Source organism: Procambarus clarkii, chromosome 13 (genome assembly GCF_040958095.1).
Source record: "Procambarus clarkii isolate CNS0578487 chromosome 13, FALCON_Pclarkii_2.0, whole genome shotgun sequence".
NCBI classification, from domain to species: domain Eukaryota; kingdom Metazoa; phylum Arthropoda; class Malacostraca; order Decapoda; family Cambaridae; genus Procambarus; species Procambarus clarkii.
Window position 1 is genome coordinate 4,045,489 of NC_091162.1, and position 12,500 is coordinate 4,057,988.

The following is a 12,500-nucleotide window of genomic DNA, read 5'->3' on the forward strand; positions in this document are numbered from 1 at the left end:
TTAACTTCAGAATTGCTTTTAAATACATGGATGGCGATATACTAAAGAAATTGTTCACGACTTTTGTTAGGCCAAAGCTAGAATATGCAGCAGTTGTGTGGTGCCCATATTTTAAGAAGCACATCAACAAACTGGAAAAGGTGCAAAGACATGCTACTAAGTGACTCCCAGAACTGAAGGGCAAGAGCTACGAGGAGAGGTTAGAGGCATTAACCCTTAAATGGCGCATAGCTATATACCATTTGACACCCACAGGCGCATACCAAAAAAAAAAAAAAGTTTTCTTCCTAACCTGTTAATTTGTGTTCACTGATCACGGGAAAAATAATAAAAAAATCGTAAGTGGCATATATTGCCTGCTATAGGGCGGGGAAGTGTGGCAAAAATCAGACGCTGACTGAGCGTGCGTCCCAGGCGGTCTGTTGATCGCCAGCTGTCAGGCCAGAGTTTCCACAGAGATAATTACCTAATTATTTCAATGTCTCTGATTGATTTTTCGTAGCTTTTTTGCTGTAATATTATTCAATAGTGTGTAGTGTGATGTATTTATATAATAAAATGAGTGAATCATCGCTGTACTCAAAAATATGGTGTGCATATTGTTGATTCAATTATGTTCATCAAACAGTGAACAAATACTTTGTCGGTTATTACACTATATACACAGGTTATATAAGTATCTGCATGTTTTGTTCACCATGACAAACCACTAAGTTGGTATGCTGTGTGGCAGTGGCAATGGCAGGCAGTGACTGGCTGCCACTGGCTGCCACTCCCTCCCTCACCTCACCACACCTGACTTGCCACCATTCTCCACCCACCATACTGTTTTTGCTTTTATATACAGACGTTATATATAAGTATTTACATGTTTTGTTCACCATAACTGTACATCTAAGCGTGTATGGTGAGTAAAGGCTCAAAGACGTACCTACTCACACAGTCAGCTGGTGGCGGCCGCCATCAAGGCCAGACGCACTAATATTTCTCCTACAACAATACTGTTTGTGGTGTTATTACGCTATATACACACACATTATATATAAATATCTACCTTTTTTATTCACCATCCTTGTACAAGTAAACTGGTATGGTGCCCAAAGACCATCGTGGTCATCAGTAAACAACATAAGTCCTGCAGACGACGCTCCACCCTCAACAAAATGGTGGCTCCCAACCTCCTACTCTCGCTGTTATCTCACACTATACACACGTTATATATAAGTACAGGCATACCTCAGTTTAAGAGTTTAATTGGTTCCTGGAGACGCCTCGTATTTCGAAAACTCGCATTCCGAAGCTAATTTCCCCATAACAAATAAAGGGAAATGAATTAATCCGTTCCTGACTACCCCAAAAACCCCACATCAAACTAAATTTTTATACCTAATTCATCTAAATAAACCTACAAAACTATGTTCAAGTTATTACTTATCTTGCTGTTGAATGCTGTAGGCGTATGGAAGATGGTGAGGAGGTGGGAGGAAGAGAGGAGTTACTGTTTGGAAGGGAAGTCCCCTTCCATTATTACATCAGGCAGTGAGGACTTCATTGGTATGCACACTCTGGCACATTTTGCCTGCATACCACTAGGACTTGCTTGTTTTACTAAGAATTTGTCTAATGACACTTGTTTTTCCGTACATTTTAACACTTGTCTGTAGTAAGACATCACATTATCATTTAAAAGGTCAATGCAACGGCCTGCTACAGCTTTATCTGGGTGAGTTTTTTCAACAAAACTTTGCAGTTCTTCCCATACTTCACACATTTTCCTAATCAAGAAGGGACATCCTCTACTGCCTCTACTCACAGCTATTTCCTTAGGTTGAACCTTACCAATGGCTTTCTTGAGACCCATGGCAAGATATATAATGACAACTTTTATGCTCAAATGGCCAAAAAAACGATAAAAAACTGTAAATCCTTGTGAAGAATTCAGGTGGGATAGTCACTGGACACGAGACACTGGTAAACTGAGGCGCGATCGCCATGCCACCACGCGCCAGTCGGCCTGTACACGTATCAACAAACTCGTGTCCCGAGGTAACCCTCGCCTTCCGAGACATATTTTTGGAGTAAATCCTGCTCGTCTTCCGAAAAACTCGCATACAGGGACACTCGCATTCCGAGGTACCACTGTATCTACATTTGTGTTCACCATAGCAAACCACTAAGCTGGTATGGTGAGTGCAGTCAATAAAAGGTGGCCACACAGACTCAAAAGACAACGCCACCATCCTCCCTCCCACAGCATTACTCCTCCCTCCATGGCGCACAGCGCCAAATATCACCACAATCCTGCTATTATCAGAACCCTGGTCAGTTTTATCACAGTCAGGGGTCATCTGTAATAATATCATTGTGGGACATTTGGGGCTTGACTCTAATTATTTAACCCCTTAACTGCGTTGCCTCCAAATGTGACACCCCGCAGTGCGCAGGAAATAAATTCTCTGGAAAAATTCTTTTTCTTTTAAAGTGTCAAAACCCCTTCCCTCAGTATGGGTATGTAAAAAAAAAGTCGAATTGTACTTACTTTGGCTGCTATGGGGGTCCGGAAGTTGGGGCTGTAGACGTCATCATTCCCCGATGCGCCCGTGCCATAAGCTCTCGGGGGCGGTGGGGCGCTCGGGGCGGGGCGCGACGAAGTTGCCGCAAATATATTTTCGTTCATTTTTTGCGCACCTTTCCAAATACATTTTCATTGTTATTAGTGTGCCAATCCAATGTATAATGAACACGTACACTATAATATCGCAGTACAACATCTGTACTGTCCGTAGACACTGTGTTACGCTGCATGAAACTTGTGTACACATATGCAGCACACATTTACTATGTATCATGCTAATTTGTGTATATATACAATCTATTTACACACTATACACTGTCACACACTATATACATTCACCATCAACACATTCAGAACACCGCGTAGCAGCTGCTTCGTATGGGCCAACAGCATCTGCCTCGTATGGCCAATAGCAGCTGCCTCGTATGGGCCAATAGCAGCTGCCGTATAGGGCCAATAACAGCTGGCCCCGTATGGTCCAATAGCAGCTGCCTCGTATGGGCCCAATATCAGCTGCCTCGTAATGGGCCAATATCAGCTGCCTCGTATGGGCCAATATAAGCTGCCTCGTATGGGCCAATATCAGCTGCCTCGTATGGGCCAATAGCAGCTGCCTCGTATGGGCCAATAGCAGCTGCCTCGTATGGGCCAATATCAGCTGCCTCGTATGGGCCAATATCAGCTGCCCCGTATGGGCCAATAGCAGCTGCCCCCGTATGGGCCAATAGCAGCTGCCTCGTATGGGCCAATATCAGCTGCCTCGTATGGGCCCAATAGTAGCTTTCCCGTATGGGCCAATAGCAGCTGCCTCGTATGGGCCAATAGGAGCATTTGGCCATGAACACATTCAGAACACCTCGAGTGAGAGCAGCCAGTCTCCCTCACTCCAACATCTTACTCGCCAACATTGCTTATCCCACCATATTGTTATAGTTCTTATTACACATGTTCTATATACCTATCTACATGTTTTATTTACCAGAACTATGCAAGTAAGCCGGTATTGTGACCAAACAATACAGTGGCCACAATACACTGCATGAAAATCACACAGCAGACGACGCTACGATTACGTCACCTCCCTCACCAAAATAGCTCTCTCAACATTCTCCTGTTGCTGTTCTTACACTATATACACACTATATATACCCATGTACATATGTGTTGCCCATAGCGAACCACTAAGCTAGTATGGTGAGCAAACAAGAGTGGCAGCCACACACACGAATTAGGTTACCTCAATTCTCGCCCTCCCTCCCTCATCAAAATTCCTCCTTCCACAATACTACGCACAACGCTAATTATAACCACAATCCTGCTATTATCACAATCCTGGTCACTAATTCCTGTAAATGAATAATTGACCACACGTATATTTTGAAAAGGAACCTAAGAAATCATTTGAAGATTCCTAGATGAACGAAAATAATGTTGTGGTGCTGTGGCTAGCGCTGTGAACATCGTGAACAGCATTGAATCACTGATATTTGAACATTATACCCAGTCATTATCACACTCAGGCTCTAATATAACACTATCATAGCTAAATAATACAAGTTATATATATATTTTGACATTATTAGGCGATGCTGTGGTCACATGCTGAACAGCAGTGCTGTGCGCTCATGCTGCGAGCGCCAGCCTTTGTTGCTCACACACTACTGAGGCTCCCACACCCGGGAATGTGGACCACGATTTTTTTTAAAGATGGCGTCTGTTTACAAGAGCCCTGAGGAAGCTGATGTGAACCCCATGTAGTCGCGGGAGTTTTGAATGGAACGTGAAAAATACAAATACCCGGAGGCACGTTGCGCAAACCAGACGTGAGCCTGCAGGCGCGTTGCGTAGTTTAAAGGTTAAATATTGATATAGTAAATTCAATTACGAAGGACCACCCACTTTTATAGTAAAAGAGGGAAACTGAGAAAATATGATCATTAGAAGATTCTAGATGAACCAGTAACTATGGATAAAATACTAGAGAATATGATCATTGAAATAAATTAATGGGCTGTATAATTAAGTGAATCAAAGCCTCAAACACCTACATTGGGGGGGGTATTACTGGAACTCAGTACGTCCAGGAACTAGTGTGGTTCGTTCACCAGTCCAATGTATAATAATTAATCCTATGAATATTTATGAAATCATCATCGTTATCATTAATGGGAACATAGATTATGGAATATGTATAATAATAATTATAATAAACACATGTTAATCCAATGAACAGGGTTCTGCATGTAAAAGAGTACAGATAATAATCAAGGAATACAAAGAAATCTTAGCTTAATGACGATTCCTTAGACGTTAGTTACGACTCATCTTCTGATTCCCCTGGACTCGTCATGGAACACTGGGAGGTGATTAACATGAGAAATGACAGCTCGGAGAATTCTTCACCCACGCTGTAAATCAAATTAGTTTCAGTAGTAAACAAATTAAACTACTAGGAATCTATATTCAAGAAAACGTGATTAAACATCAGGAAAATAATAACCTGTGGGTTTTAGTTGTCATACGTCGTCACGACAAGCTACCCAGCTATAAACCCACCCCCTATCTGATGCATCAAACAAGGATCAAGGTACTTAGCTAATATGGGCACTGTGTAAGTTAAGACTTGCCAAAGGTCGCGTCCTAGGCTCCGGTCTAGCCTATCCTAGATACTGACGCGCTTCACTGGCCGGTCACGTGGAGTTACATAGAACCAAATTTAACAGGTTCAGTAAATGACACTGACACCAGGTGAAGGTATTGTCTGCAAGGGTTCTTCACACCTCACAGTGGCGACTTTCTTCTGGAGATTTGATAGCGTTCTACCCTGATGGTAGACGCCTCACTTGTTGAAGGCGCTTGGCTTGCCTGTAGCGCCTCACTTGTTGAAGGCGCTTGGCTGCCTGTGACGCCTCACTGGTTGAACAACACGTAACTTGTCTTTAATTGCTTGGACAATCTTCTTCCTCTTAACACTTCCAGAACGATTGATGCTGCTACCAGACATATTCTTGGCCAAAAATGTTCAAAGTTACTATGAAAACTAAGAAAGTTATATAAAAAAATATTTCACTAATGGCGCAGCACTGTGAGGCCGCACTGGTTGAGGTGTATAACAGTGTATAACAATACACAATAAAGCAAAAAAAAAAAAAAAAAAAAAAAAAATTATATAAAGGGAAGGGAGTACCACCTCTGGCTGGAAGAAGGGGGACCCATAGCCTCAGAGGAAACCACACATAATGCATTGGAGGGAATGTAGGTCCCCTCCAATACAGTTTCTGTGTTTCTCCTACCACCCCCTTCCTTTTTTTTTTTTTTTTTTTTTTTTTTTTTTTTTTTTTTTTTTTTTTTTTTTGTTCTTTTTGGCTTTATTGTGTATTTAAAGGTTACAAAACATACAAGACAAATGCCTAAAGGTTATGGATCTCTTGAAGCTCCTCCGCTTCCGGACAGGAACCGAAGACGCAGCAAGCATTTCCCCTCTGGATCGCCACACTGAGGCGCTGAAACAAAAAACTGGAAGCCCTTGGGTGTCTGGTGACGTCAATGAGCTTGGAACCCAATTCCTTGAGAAAATCCCAAGGCACTCTTGCCCCAGGGGCCATGCGTCTCAGACGCTATGGGAACAAAGAGGTTATTGACCTTCCAGTCGCCTGTACTTGAGTGATTTTTGCTGTTTCCCTGTGGTTGGCCCGCCCCCACCTGCTTGATCAGCTCCGAAGTGTACATAGGTGTCGTGGATACACATGTGTAGTCCCACACCAACTGTCTACCCTCCTTCCATGAGTATATGGTGATGCCATCAGGGCGAAGTGCGGGGAAATCTGGGTTTTGGACCCCTAGGATGCGAGGTTCTCTCTCCGCTGGGCACCTAGCTGAGACGAGGCTTCTCTTGATGATGTCATTGACCTCGTTGTGTCTTGCATGCCAGCCCTTTGTGCTTCCGCAATGCAACCCATGCAGTCCGTATTGGTCTGCTTCTACCCTGTTGCAAATACACTTGTATTCAGTGTGAATTGGGGCACCAAGGTGGAGGGCCACTGCTACACGAAGGGATTCTGGATCTAGGCGCGTGCCCATTATATATATATATATACAGTGGTACCTCGCATAACGATTGCCCCAAAAGACGAATATTTTGGGTAACGAACGGCCCGATCGGCGTCGAATCGTCCCGTATGACGAACGCTGGTTTGAGTAACGTCAACACCACATGGTGGGGTGGCGCTGCTTCTTGCACATTCTTAGACGCCTCCGACGATGCACATAAATTATGTTGTTCTTGTTTAAAGATGCTAATGATGCTGGGATATAAAAGGGTGACTGCTGAGATGTTGCAAAGCATTGACGTTTTTGTAGGAAACAAGAAATGAAATATCTGATATACAACAAATGTCAAAAAGTTCGTTCGGTGTTCGGCAGGTAGGCTGCTCCATTATAACAATCTTTCTTTGTTTCAAATGTGTTCCATTTGTTTTTTATTTGTCATTTACGTCTCAATAATGGAGAAGCCTACCTTACATACACTGAATAAACCATTATGACATTTTCCTTTCTTCAAATGTGTTCAATATTTATTTTCATTTGTCTTATAGCAAAAGGTTCGTTCGGTGGTCGGCAAGTAGGCTGCTCCATGTTTCTTACATACAAAAAACGTAAATAATAAAAAATATGAAGAATTTGAAAACCAGTACAAATGTCAAAATTGTTCGTTCGGTGGTCTACAGGTCGACTGCTCCATGTTTCTTAAAAAAAAAAAAAAAAAAAACGAAAAATAAATGAACTGTTGAAAACAATTTGAAAAATGGACAAATGTCATAAAGGTTCGTTCAGTGTTTCGTTCGTTCGGGTAGGCTGCTCCATTATTGAGACGTAAGTGATAAATACAAAACAAATGGAACACATTTGAAACAAAGAAAGATTGTCATAATGGAGCAGCCTACCCAACAAACACTGAACGAACCTTTTGCTATAACGAATATGAAAGACAAGGGCTGCTGGCTGGGTTAGTAGTGCGTGAGCAACCATTTGTAGCACACATGCCTCTGGCTCTCAAACACCTGTCCCACACGGTGTTGAAAGACTGTACTCAGTCAGTGCAATTCAGACCCTATTGTTTGAAGAACATAAGGGTCATAACATTGGTGAAGCTAGGCGCAATAAGGGCTTAACACAACGGTCGGATGCCTGTGATACAGCACCTATGAGGATGATACAGCGAGCGTATCCAGGTGTAGCTCTGAGCCCCACCCTTGCCATCTCTAATGTATATAGATGATACATAGATGAATCGTTTTCTGCGTTCAGTGATGATGCATCTGATACAAGTAGCATAGATGAACAGTGTTAGCGGCTTCCATGGTGGTGGTGTTCATTGATATTTTTTAAGAATACCTGAATCTTTCCTGACTGATGGACACTCTTTGAGGCTAGCTGAATCTCTTCCTGTGTGGGACCTTACAAAGCGATCTTTTCAAGACTATCTTACAAATTGAGCTTTTCCTATAATCGTTTCAATACTACCTTATGCTTTACAAGCTTGGCTACATACCACCTACAAGTACTAAAGCCAAGGGTGCACGCGAGTGCGTTATTTGCAAGCACACAGAACGATGAAACAGGAAACAAAAAATCTATCTGTAGCTGGTGCAAGGAGAGCAAAGTCGCGCTGTGTACCATGGACTACTTCGTTGACTATTACGCACCTCCAAAGTACTGAGTAATTACCTAAGTGTAATTACCTAAGTGTAGTTACAGGATGAGAGCTACGCTCGTGGTGTCCCGTCTTCCCAGCACTCTTTGTCATATAACGCTTTGAAACTACTGACGGTCTTGGCCTCCACCACCTTCTCACTTAACTTGTTCCAACCGTCTACCACTCTATTTGCGAAGGTGAATTTTCTTATATTTCTTCGGCATCTGTGTTTAGCTAGTTTAAATCTATGACCTCTTGTTCTTGAAGTTCCAGGTCTCAGGAAGTCTTCCCTGTCGATTTTGTCAATTCCTGTTACTATTTTGTATGTAGTGATCATATCACCTCTTTTTCTTCTGTCTTCTAGTTTTGGCATATTTAATGCTTCTAACCTCTCCTCGTAGCTCTTGCCCTTCAGTTCTGGGAGCCACTTAGTAGCATGTCTTTGCACCTTTTCCAGTTTGTTGATGTGCTTCTTAAGATATGGCACCACACAACAGCTGCATATTCTAGCTTTGGCCTAACAAAAGTCATGAACAATTTCTTTAGTATATCACCATCCATGTATTTAAATGCAATTCTGAAGTTAGAAAGCATAGCATAGGCTCCTTGCACAATATTCTTTATGTGGTCCTCAGGTGATAGTTTTCTATCTAGAACCACTCCTAGATCTCTTTCTTTATCAGAATTCTTTAAAGATTTCTCACATAATATATAGGTTGTGTGGGGTCTATGTTCTCCTATTCCACATTCCATAACATGACATTTATTAACATTAAATTCCATTTGCCAAGTGGTGCTCCATATACTTATTTTGTCCAGGTCTTTCTGGGGGGAGCCCCGTCGGCTCCCCGGAGCTTTACCGGCTGATATGCTAATGTCAGACTTTGGCATCAGTCATGTGTATGGAGTTCTAGGGCCTACCGGGGACCACGAGCCAGAACCTGGCCCCCGCAGAGAGGCAAGGGGAGCAATGGCCTATAGAAACCCCCGTGTGGTTGGAAGCATTCTATGTCTGCCATCGACCGGGTCAAGCATCCAGAAAGGTAAGCATTCCAAAACAAACCCCTATTCTGGTGAAAATTGCTACCTAAGCCGAACTAGTGGATAGAACTCTTCAACAGAAAACAAGGAAACTAGTATGACGTCATACGTCACCGCGCCGCTGTCTGCGCAGCTCCCCCCTCCCCAGGAGGGGGAAGGGGGAGCCCCAGACCTCCCACGCCGGCTATCCACCCACCAGTTCTGAGGCTGATGCTATAGGCAATGGTTATGTGCTCCGGCTCCAGTGGTTGTTTCAGCACTGTACCTAGAGTGTGGTGTCTGTTTTCTAGGTGGTGCGTGAGCCGGGAGTGATTCTTCAGTACTCGGGCTGCATGCGCCTAGGGTTCCCTTCCCTAGGTGCCCTGTAAGTACTGCCCTTGGGGCTTGGGGCCACCTTCCACAAGTTCCTTGGGTCCTGCCCCTGCTTGGCCGTTTACTGCTTGGTTTTCGGCCGCTCTTTGTGTGCTCGGGGGTTCTGTCTCCCTTGTTCGCCTTAGAGTAAGGGGCAGTGTTTGCACTGGTGGGGCGCGGGGTACTGTGCAGCTTGTCTTTACCAATCATAGCGGCCGGCTCTGTTCCGCTTGGGTACGCTGTCCTCTTGCGGGGTTTTCTTTTTCTTTTGTTTATTACCTGGTGGGGGGGGTCTGCCTTCGTTCTTGCCCCTTGTGTCCCTTGTGTTCTGAGTATTTTCTGGTGGTGCCCCCTGCTAGGTCCCCGTGAGTGTACACGTCCCGGGGGTTCAGCTCTTAGAAAGTTGTTTGGTAGCTTTGGGTGCCGGTTAGCAGTACCCTGCCTGGGACTACCTGAGCGCGAGTCCTCTTAAAGTAAACGCTCGGGACCCTGGGAAACCCCTGGGGGCGCGCGGGTCCGATGGATGTGACCCCAGAGCCCCCCCCTCGCTTCCAGCGAGTTTGAGGGTTGCTCTCACCTTTTGTCTCTGGGTGACTCTCTGTTTTGCCTCCGTCTGCTGCCTGTGGGTCGGTGACACCTTCGACCCGGAGTCCTGCGAGTTTGGTTGCTCGTTGTGGCTCGGTTACCCAGTTGTGCTAACACAGCGGGTGCGGGCAGCAGGGGCGTTGCACTTGAGCCTTGGTGGTGGCAACGTTCTCGTGGTTTCCTCCCCGGGAGCCCCGGGGCTGCCCCGTTGTAGTTCGTTTTGGGACTTGGGGGTGTTGGCTGCTTCGGTTCCATCCACGCCCCCTTGTCTTTTCCCCTGGTTCACCCTGCCTGCATCCGGTTCCTTACGGTCTGTAGGTTCGGGGCGGGGTTTTTGGTGGTGTTGAGACTCGGGCAGTCTCGGGGAATTCCCCTTCCGGGGTAGTGACGGGGGCATTTGGGCCTGTTCCTCCAGCCGTGTTGTATGAGTCTGCCAGTGGGCTCCCTTCCTTAGTGTTTTCACGGCTGCCCCGGTTTTCTGGTACGGCCGGGCTTTGGGGGCACGGCTCGGCCCCGGGGCCTGTCGTGTAGGTTCCCGGGGCTGGGGAGGGGCTGACTTGGGGGGTCCTTGGCCCCGTTAGACCCCGTGGGGGTTTTTATCCCCCTCTAGGCGGGGCTTGTGGTTACGCGGAGTGGGGTCTTTCCTCCCCACTCGCTGTACGTGCTGTTGGACGTCGGCCCCTCCCCGGGCTCGGTTCCTTGGCCTTTGAGTCGGTTGGTTCCGTCCTGTGGGTGGATGTTTCCTCTCCCCCCCTTTTTGGGACGGTGTTTTTGTCATGTTTCCCCGTTCGGTGGGGTTCTGCGTGACTTCTGATCTCGGGTGCGCCTGCGCCTTCGTGTGCCTTCGGGACTAGTGTTGGCTTCTGTGTTCTCGAGGGTACGGGAAGGTTTTTCGCTACTTCCCGCATTATTGGAACGTCTGTCGGCTCCTCGTACTTGTCGCCCTGTTGGGCTACTTGTCGCCCGGTTGGGCTGCTTGTCGCCCGGTTGGGCTGCTTGTCGCCCGGTTGGGCTGCTTGTCGCCCGGTTGGGCTGCTTGTCGCCCGGTTGGGCTGCTTGTCGCCCGGTTGGGCTGCTTGTCGCCCGGTTGGGCTGCTTGTCGCCCGGTTGGGCTGCTTGTCGCCCGGTTGGGCTGCTTGTCGCCCGGTTGGATTCCTTTTTGGGCTCTTTGCTTCTTTGGCCGGTTTTCTTGTTCCTGCTTCCTCTTTTGGCTTCTTTTTCTCGTGCAGTAGTCCTGGCTGGCGCCTTCCCGCAGGGAGGGTGTGCGGTTCGGCCAGCGTGTTATGCGCATGCGCCGTGGAGTTTGTTTTGGTCTGGGCGGTGTTTCAGTGCTGGGGTTTTGCGCCCCTTTTTTGCTACAGTGCTTCGCCTCTCGTTCTTCTCCCTGGCTGCGGTATGTGCCCCTTCGCGCCGGGGGTGTCCTGGTTCCCTGTTGTGGGGAGGACACCGCGGTTTTCCCTGTCATGGGTGTGGACCGCCTCCTTCGCCTCTCCCTGTTCTCCTACGGGTCCGGCAGGGTCCGGCTCTGGCGTCTTCACCTGGCGGTGCTCTCAAGTTCTTCTGGGCACGGTTGAGTCGTGTCAAGTTCGTGCCACCATTCGCCAGGTGAGTTACTGCAGTCTGGCGTCTTTTGGCCGGGCGCTGGATGCGGCGGTGTTTCTATACCTGTCTTTATTTAGGTATATTTTGTACGACTGAGACCGTTCGCACACCAGTGACTGTCCCTTATCACCCCTTCCTGTCCCCCCTCATGTGCATGTCCAACCCATGCTGGTGTCATTCAGGGGACCCTCCCTTTTTAATGTTGTGAGGTGTGGGGGTTGTAGGGTTGGTTCTGTACTCACCTGGTGAGGCTCCTGGCTGTGCTTGCAGGATTTGAGCTCTGGCTCTTGGGTCCCGCCTATCTGGTGGAACTTGCGGGATAGTACCAGTGGAGTGCAGTGGTGCTATTGGCACTTTTGGGGGACACTGTATTACCATCAGTGGTCTGTGCTTGTTACACGTCCTACTTGCGAGCATAAGCCTTCTTGCTGGTTCGTCCGTGGATTTCCGGGGCGCACTGGCCTGTTTTCGTATGGCAGTTCCGGCCCGTCCTGGTTGTGGGGGTATGTGGGCCGGTAGACTGCTCCTAGCAGCTGCCTGGTGGGCCATCCTCTGGCCGGTCTGGCCTAGCCTTGGACCGGGCTTCAGGTGTAACAAAGCTCCCAGTACCTCATCCAGCAGGTATCGAGCGGGGTTTCTCCGCCGTCGGTC